We start from the raw sequence: 9,967 nt of genomic DNA on the forward strand, positions 1-9,967 counted from the left end.
GAGACAGAGAAAGAGACAGAGTGATGAGCGAGAAAGAGACAAAAGTGGTCGCTAAAAGTGCATTTTCTTGTAGTGGATCGATAAATCGAAAGGGAGCTCAATAAATAATGAAGAGATGAGGGAGAGAGTGAGCAAGGCGAACACAGTGGGGGAGAGAGAGAGAGAGAGACAGGCAGATAGATAGGCAGACAGAAAGAGAGAAGAGTGATGAGAGAGAGAGAGAGAGAGACGGAAAGAGAGAGATAGAGAGAGAGATAGACAGAAAAAGAGATAGGCGAGAGACACAGAGAGAAAATGAGAGAGAGAAACAAACAGACAAAGAAAGAAGAGTGATGAGTGAAAGAGATAAAGAGAAGAGAGAGAGATAAAGATAGAGAGACAGGAAGATGAAAAAATGAATGAAAAGAGAAATGTTATATCAAAAGAGTAAGACGACATTGTTTTTTTTTGTTTTTTTTGTGACAGAAAAATACCGTTGAATTTATTCAAACCATTTTGTGACTATATACATGAAGCTATCTCAAAACCACAATCACTATGCTAGGTTAGAGTTTTCAAAAAACTCTTTTGAGAAAATTATTCTTTCTTGTTTTCCGTGTTATATTGTTTTTACTGAATTTTTTTAATATTTTAAGTATTTTTTTTTAATTTTTAGACAAATCTAACATAAATACACCTAAAAATTAAAGAAGTTGTAAAAAAAAATCTTTTAAAAATTCACTAAATACCAAAAATACAAAAAAAAAGTAATACAATAATTCAATACATTTTTTTTTTGTATTTTTATGTATTTATTAATTTTTAAAAATATTTTTTCATCAATTTTTTATTTTTTAGATACATCTAAGTAAGATGCATCTTAAAAAAAATTAAAATTTAAAAAATATTCACTAAAAAAAAAAAAACACGAAAGTCACTTTTTGCGACAGCAGAAAATGCCGTCTCAAAAAAGCAGAGTATTTGCGACGGCACCATCTGCCGTCTCAAAAAAGTAGAGCATTTGCGACGGCACCATTTCCCGTCTCAAAAAATGAGAGTATTTGCGACAGCAGTGCTCTGCCGTCTCAAATAGTGCCGTCGCAAATGCTCTGCTTTTTTGAGACGGCAAATGGTGCCGTCGCAAATACTCTCCTTTTTTGAGACGGCAAGTGTGCCGTCGCAAATAGTTCCGTCTTATAAACCCACTTTTCTTGTAGTGCCCAATCTCTTTTCAAGCGGAAAGGAGGGCCAACAGAAAAAAGAGATCGACATGAGGGGTGCTTTAATTTTGCATGGGCTTCTATTTTAATGAATAGTGATGGATGTGACACTGATTGGCATAAGTTAAAACTTATACATTCTTTTCTATCAGTAGATAGATACTTAACGAAATTTGATTTCAATTCCTTTTAATAGATTAAGTTCACAAGTTCACAAATTTTCTGGAATTATTAATTTTTTTTTTTATTTGAATATTGCATTCCACTTATTTGGGCTCTGAATATGTTCATGACTTATCTTGTAGACACAATCTTCAAAAACTTAACCTTTCTTTTTTCTATGTAGGCTGGGTTAACACTTATACTTCTCATTATTCAGAATTGTTCTAATCAAGTTCTCACTAATAGAGAAAAACAACCAGCAAAATCTAGGGAAGCAGCTGCAAGAAGGTCATCAAGAGTGCTTCCTCTGGTGAGAAACATACATACCTATTTTGATTGTTTGTCACTAGTATGCAATACTCATTGAGTTTTCAGCTGGGTAACTGATAAATTTTGATATAGGGACATGGGAGGATATAATTGACTTGGGTTTTGAGTTGCTTGAGTTTTTGTCTGAATTGATTTTCCAATTTTATGTTGAATTCCTCATTTACTAGTTTGAATTTTTTGCCAAAAATTTGTGACTGTTGAGATTAGCTATTGGATAAGAATATGCTTACCAACACTGGTAATTTGGAGTTCTTAGTTGGGTCATTGGCAAATTTGTTGTCTTGTGGAGGGTAAAGTTCGTAGCTTCATTGCAAGCTTTGTCCACAAAGAAATTTCAATATTATTGTTTCTTTGTATTCATTCTGATTGGATTGCAGCTTGTCTGTGACTTTTATCTTTGTGGAATTTATTTCTTATCTTTGTTTCATTTATGTATCATTGGACTGTTTGTCCAACAAAATTGGTAATCACTTCCTTTATTGAATAAAAGTTTGTTTCTTATAAAAAGAAAAAAGGAAGAGAAACTTTATTAATATGATGGGATAATTGCATAAATTGTTAATTGATAAGCATTGTCTAGCTTAATAATGGTTAAACTAAGAGACAAATACGAGCATAAGAACAATTATGACAAAACAAACTACAAGCCACACTCCAATCCTAATGATGCTTCTCATTACCTTAAATTAAACGTAAAAAAATTAAAAATTTATTTATCAAAAGTAAATAAATAAATACAACTATTAGTGAATGTGGTGATAAATGGAAAACTACTAGAAGGTGGTATTCTTCGCTCGAGCGTTCCTTTTTGAGCTCTAGCATTGGTCTTCTGTTTGTAAAACTTCTGGGAGTTTGCATTCTTCGCTCAAGCGAAGCTTCTTGCTCTCGAGCGGTTCAACTTATTGTGTCTGGTCACTTGAGTGACACTTCTTGCGTTCGAGTGATCTATGCGTATATCAAATTGTGAAAAGGCACTTTTGTGTCACTTTTTCATCTCTTTTTCTCTCTCTCTCTCTCTAAACTTTTCAAAACCCTACATCCACACCCTCTCTCTCTAAAACTCTACTTCTTTCTACAAATGCACCTAGATCCGTCGAGTTCTTCACCCGTGTCCCTTTGTTAAATCAGTAGAGCACGTCATGGGCTTTCATTAGGTTTGAACAAAGTTGATTCTCGGCGTCCGTGAGTTTCCATCACCACTTCAATCATCTTCTAAGCTTGAGGTAGGGATTCTTCGCACTTTCTATGAGTTTTAACTTAGTTATTTGATATTTCTAAACAATATTGTGATTTTGGAGATTTTTTAAACAAACCTAGGGTTTTGGGTTAAAGATTAAAAGAGGGGTTTTCAAATTGATTATTGGAAATGGTTGTGGTATTGAAAATAAAGTTGAGTAGTGATGAAATGGTTGATTTTGTTACTCGAGATTTGATTTTGGAAGAAAATAGATTTTTCCCTAAATGTCTCAAATGTTAATTGTATATAAATTGTGAAATTGAGGTTGGAAAAGTGGAATCGAGCTGATATTGATGAGGATGGTGGAGTTGGACATGTATTACCACTCACATCTTGAAAATTTGGAAAGTTTATCTTTATTGAAAATTGTTTATTTGTTTAGAAATATCTGTTTTGGGTTATCAGTGGAGGATAACTATGATTGTTGTAGAAAATGAATGAAAATTAGAAGAATTGAAACTGCTTTCTAATTCATTTGCATTGAGCATCATCTCACGCTTATACATTGGAAATGTTATTCGTTTTGAGAAAAAGGGTGAATCTGGGAAGTATGTGTTGACTCATTAAGTAAGTTGGCCTGAGTATCCATGGTGAAAGTCTTAAAAATTGCGAGTATACATGGGTGCCAATCCCGTAGACAAAATATCAGTAAAATGGCAATAGTAGTGCTTGTATAGCCTACGTTTACATGGGTGCCAATTAATGGTTTCCCGCGAATGAAATTTCTGTGAAAGATTGTATTTGTTTTGAAATTCTCAGAATGTGATTCACTGCTCTGTTTTCTATTGTAAAAGAAATGATTTATGAACTATGATATTCATTTGGCATTGCATGGTTTTGGAAGGAGATATAAAATGTTTTGACACGAGCATCGCATATGCATTCACCATATATCTTGTTAAGATTCATATACTGTGTTAGAGTATTTCTACTGGGCTTTGGCTCACCCTATGTAGGAAAACATTTCCAGATGTTGATGACATGTCTTCGCCAAGGCAATAGCTTGGGATGACTTGGAGCAAGGACTTCATTTTTGTTAAATGTTGTATATGTTTTATACAGGCCAAGGGCCTTTAACTATATTGGATTTAGATCCACTTTTGTTACAACCAATTACCGTCTTGGAAAGTTGTAAGCCTTTAGGGAATTTATTATCTGTTTACTTTCATATGTTATCTCTTGTTGTAACCTATGCTATAGATTCAATGTTAGACTTGTGAATGTATACCTGCATATGTTATCCTTTTGTACCAGTAACTAAGATTTATGGAAGATATTTACTTTATTATCGTTGCTATTTATTATTGTTTTGGACGGGTTATTGTATTTATTTCAGGACGTTACAACTTGGTATAAGAACGTACCAGGTTTGAATAGTTTAGGTACGTGGGAAGCGATTCTAACCACAATAGGTTTATCTCGCTTGATAGAGATATTTATAGGTATGGTATGCTTATGTGATAACATGCTCATGTGATTATATGGGTATGTGATTTAATTTCTAACATATTGATTGGTTCTACGAGTTTCTAGTAGTCCTGTTAGAAGAGCGCTTGATTACTGCTTTTTCTAACTAGAACTCTAGCAACATCGCGGGACGATCATTATCTAGAAAGGATATTCGTATGTGTTTATGTGATTATATGCTTATGTGGAGTAAATTACTATTGTCCATCGCATTAGGACGGAAGTGAGTTAGCTTCGGCACATTTGTGAATATGCTAATCTTCAGTGTTACATTTATTAGGATGTCAGGAAGTGGACGTGGTGGTGGTAGGTGTGGCAGCCCTAGACGGCATGTGGTGCCATTACGGGAAGAAATTCTGACACAGGAAGAAGGAGTTGGTCAGGCCAATGTAGCCAAACCAGTTGGTCAGCAGCCCATGGGCGTTTTGCCCTGTGAAATGGTTGGAGCTTTACGGGAATCCATGGACATTCTCAGGACTGAGAATCAAGTTCAGGCCCAAGTTGCTGCCTTTCTTGAAGAGGGAGTTTTTTCAGTTTAATCTGGATGAATTTTTAGGTGATTCGAAAGAGCCACTAAAGGCGGATGAGTGGTTAAAGTAGATGGTGAAGACATTCGAGATGCTTAGCATCGAAGACGATGGGTTGAGGGTGACCTTGGTATCCTTCCACCTGAAAGGAGATGTGGGTCAGTGGTGGAAGTATGCGCATGGGCGCATTGGGGTGACTTGGGAGGCCTTTGTCAACGCTTTCCAGGACAAGTTCTTGCCTCCCACTGCTAGGGAGAAGTTGAGAGATCAGTTTCCGAAGCTCAAGTTGCTTAGCTTGCTAGTAGCCAAGTTTGAGGTACCTTTCACAAGCCGTTCTAGAATTGCACCGGAACTCGTGAGGACAGAAGAACGCCGTTGTATCGAGTTCGAGAAGAGATTGAGGACTGGGCTTCTTTTCAAAGTGGTTGGGCCAATGATTAGGGATTATGGATGCCTTATGGAGGTAGCGACTCATCTAGAGACCATATTTCAAGTGGAAGAGGTATGGAGGAGTCAGGAGGTTCAGGGGGAGAATTGGGATAGTAAGAGGTAGCTGGGTTCCACCAACAATAGTCCCAGGCTACATAGTCTATATCCACCTTTCCTATGCCGAGTTCGGGTTTAGAGAGAGGTAATCAGGGAGGCTTCTCTTGTTTTAAGTGTGTCTAGTTGGGTTACAAGTCTCTAGCTTGCCCGCAAAAAGGAGGAGAGCAACAGTCTGCACTACCTACGACACGTTCTTAGAGCCAAAGTCAAGGGAGAGGGCAGCCGCCTACCTGTTATCAGTGTGTGTAGTCAAGGCATATGAGAAGGTTTTGCCCTCAGTCTGGTGGCACACCTGGTGCGTCTAGTTCGAGGCAGACATAAAAACACCAGCCTGCACAGTCAACACAAACCTTGAGGGCCAATCAGAGGGCCTCTTCGGCCTAATCCGAGCATCAGACTTACGCTCCGAGTGGTAAGCAGGTAGAGTTGAGACCTATAGGGCATATGTATGATGTTACCATGCCAGACTTAGTGCTAGTGCCTTCGATAGTGAGAGGTAACTTCTTGTTGTGTAATTCTATTGCCAATGTATTAATTGATATGGGTGCATCCCATTCATTCACCTCGTTTGCATTTGCATCAGCATTAGGATTAGAATTGGCTCGACTAGCATCTCCCGTTAGTGTAGAGTCACCTATTGGTAGTGATATTGTATTAGAACAAGGGTGTCGAGGTTGTGAGATAGAGGTTGCTGGTCGCCGACTTCCTTTTGTGTTTGTGTTGATTAACATGTCAAGTTTTGACGCTATATTGGGTATGGACTGATTGTTATCGTATCCGGCTGTCATAGATTGTTACCGTCAGAGGGTTCCTGTATGTACCTTGAGTGGTGATTGTTTTTATTTTATGCAGAACATAGTCGATAGAGCTTCATTGCCAGTATGTGATCCGCGAGGTTGAAGTGAGCTTAGTTGTCTTCTCGCAACCTTCTTGGGTAGTGAGTGTGATGAAGTCCGAGTTGATTTGCCAAGGGTAGTTTGTGAATACCCGGATGTTTTTCCTGAGGATCTCACTAATTTACCACCTCACCGTGAAATTGAGTTCTCTATTGACTTAGTGCCAGACACGACACTGATTTCTATGGCACCATATAAATTTGCACTCGTCGAGTTGAGTGAGTTAAAGATTCAACTCTAGAAATTGTTAGACAAGGATTTTATTCACCCTAGTACTTTGCCTTGGGGAGCACCGACTCTCTTTGCCAAGAAGAAAGATAGTGCATTGCGACGTTGTATCGATTATCGAAAGTTGAACCGGGTAATTGTTAAGAACAAGTACCCAATGCCTCGCATAGATGATTTATTTGATCAGTTGAAAGGGTCTTGTTGCTTTTCTAAGATAGGCCTGAGGTCGGGTTATCACCAATTGAGGATGAAGGAGGGGGATATCCAGAAGATGGCATTCCGTATGCGGTATGACCATCGCAAGTTCTTAGTGATGCCTTTTGGGTTAACCAATGCACTGACCATGTTTATGGATTTGATGAATCGGATCTTCTGTGAGTTCTTCGGTCGCTTTGTAGTCTTCTTTGTTGACGGTATCTTGATTTACTCACCATTTGAGGAGGAGCACGAGGGACACTTGCGAATTGTACTTGAATTACTTAGACCCACACAAGTTGTATGCTAAGTTCTGGAAGTGCGAGTTCTGGCTGAATGAGGTGAAGTTCTCAGGCCATGTGGTATCTGGGGAAGGAGTGACTGTAGACTCATCTAAGATAGAAGTAGTATAGGATAGAGAACAACCTAAGAATGCCTTTGAGATTCATAGTTTCTTGGGGTTGGCCAGGTATTACCGTCGATTTGTGAAGGATTTCTCTAGATTAGCCTCACCACTAACTAGGCTTACAAGGAAGGGAGTTAAGTTTGTGTGGAGTGAGACTTGTGACAAGTCCTTTCAAGAGCTTATGGTTAGACTTACCACTGCTCCAATGTTGATTATTCCGGAGAGGGGTTTGGACTATTTAGTGTATTATGATGCTTCACAGGAAGGTTTGGGTTGTGTTTTGATGCAAGAGGGGAAGGTAGTAGCCTATGCCTCACATTAGTTGAAAACACACGAGAGAAACTATCCTGCTCATGACTTAGAACTAACAGTCGTGATATTTTCTTTGAAAATTTGGAGGCATTACCTTTATGGTGAGAAGTTTGAGGTGTTTTTTGATCACAAGAGTTTGAAATATCTATTTTCACAAAAAGATCTGAATTTGATGCAAAAGATGTGGATGGAGTTTATGGAGGAATATGATTTTGAATTGCACTATCATCCGGGAAAGGCCAACGTAATGGTTGATGCCTTGAGTAGGAAATCTTTTAGCAGTGTAGCGAGTCTTGCCATCCAAGAATGGGAGATGTTGGGTGCTATTGGTGAGTTCAACTTTCATCTTGGCGAGTCCGTTAATTCGGCAGCTTTGTTTACTATAGTCGCACAACCTACACTTGTGAGCTGAGTTATAGATGCATAGAGGGGTGATCTTGAGGTAGAAACCCTCCGGGAGAAGATATCTAGTAGGAAGGTCGAGAAGGGCTTGAACATGTATTCTAACTCGAGTGTTAGATATCTTGACCATCTTTTCATGTTGGAGTCTTATCGAGAGGAGGTACTCCGAAAGTTTCACCATTTACGCCTTGCGGTGCACCTGGGAGGCACAAAGATGTATCACGCCTTAGTCGCTAGTTTTGATAAAAGGAGATGAAGAAAGATGTAATCGTGTTTTTGTTGAGGTGCCTTACTTGTCAACAAAAGAAGGCCGAGCATCAGAGGCCATCGGGTTTATTGTAATCCTTGCCTATGGCCAAGTGGAAGTGAGCATGTCACGATGGATTTTGCTATGGGTCTTCTGAGGAGTCAACGGGGTAATGATGCCATTTAGGTGGTGGTTGACCGATTGACCAACTCAGCGCACTTTGTACCTATGCACACGACTGACTCAGTAGATTATCTAGCCGACCTTTACATTAGGGATGTAGGTCGACTTCATGGAGACCCTGTGACAATTATTTCAGATAGAGATCCGCGTTTTACGGCTTGGTTGTGACAAAGCCTGCAGAATGCCTTGGGTACTAGGTTGACTTTTAGTACCACCTATCATCCTTAGACAAATGGGCAGTCAGAGCGTGCTATTCAGATCCTTGAGGATATGCTTCAAGGTTGTGTTCTTAACTTTAAGGGGTCGTGGGAGAGACACTTACCCTTAGTGGAGTTTGCCTACAACAATAGCTTCTAGTCGAGTATTGGCATGGCACCATTTGAGACCTTGTGTGGCCAACCGTGTAGATCTCCCGTGTGTTGGGCCAAGGTGGGTGATGCACCTATGATAGATCCAGAGTTGGTCCAGGAAACGACGGAGAAAGTTGCACTTATCCGTAAGAGTTTGGTTACGAACCAGAGTCATGACCATAGGAGAAGAGCGTTATCCTTTGAGGTGGGAAATCATGTTTTCTTGAAGATTTCACCTAGACGGGGCTTGATGAGATTTGAAATGAGCGAAAAGTTGTCTCATCGATTTATTGGGCCTTTTGAGATCATAGAGCGGATTGAGGAGGTAGTTTATTGTTTGGCCTTGCTGCTATAGCTTTTTAGGGTTCATGACGTGTTTCATATTTGTATGCTCCAGAAGTATGAGCCGGATCTATCACACGTGTTGGATTGGACAGAGTTAGACGTAGACGAGGATGCCCCGTATGAGAAGAGATTGGTTAGAGTTTTAAATACTCGAGACTAAGTCTTGCGAGGCAAGATGATTCCTTTGGTAAATGTGTTGTGGTGACACCACAGGGTTGAGAAGGCCACTTGGGTTTAATCTTTTCACCTTATTTGATTAGGGACATTGAAAAGTGAGTTTAATGTGAATGGGTTTGCTTTGTGGGTTTAAAAGTTAGAGAGAGAAGTGGGTTTAATCAGAGAAGTGGGTTTGCTTTATATTGTTGTTTTGAAAACTAGAAGAGATTTGGTTAGGTTGGTCTTCATAAGTCAAACCCGTCTTGTTATGTATTTGGCTATAGAAAAGTCTAGGAGACCAAAAAATATTCTAGATTTTTATCAAATCCAACTTTTTGGATAGTTTAGAACTTAAGGATATAGTTTTTGAATGTTTGGAATGTATAGACAATTGTTGAATGTTTATAATTTACGGATATAGTTTCTTTTTTTATGCTTTAAACAATATTTTGGTGGTTGATAGATGTTTTGTGAGGCTCGTTTGTAACGTTTGTTAGGTGGTACAGATTGGTCAAATAGAACTTGCTCAATTTAAAAAAAAAAAAAAAAACTGCATATTCTACGACAGGCATAATAAGTCGTATTGCATATTTTTCAACGAGCAAAGAGAGTTGTGATTTGTCCCAAGAATTAACGGCGTGCAAAAGTAGTTGTAGAAAAATCAAACATGACACACAAGATGCGTTGTTAAAGGGTTTTCAACGGCATGCAAAAATAGTTATAAAAAAAATCAAACACAACTCACAAGATCCACTGTTAAAGGGTTTTTTATTGGTATA

Source organism: Camellia sinensis, chromosome 11 (assembly GCF_055761805.1).
Source record: "Camellia sinensis isolate YWXY chromosome 11, ASM5576180v1, whole genome shotgun sequence".
In the NCBI taxonomy this organism is placed as follows: Eukaryota; Viridiplantae; Streptophyta; class Magnoliopsida; order Ericales; family Theaceae; genus Camellia; species Camellia sinensis.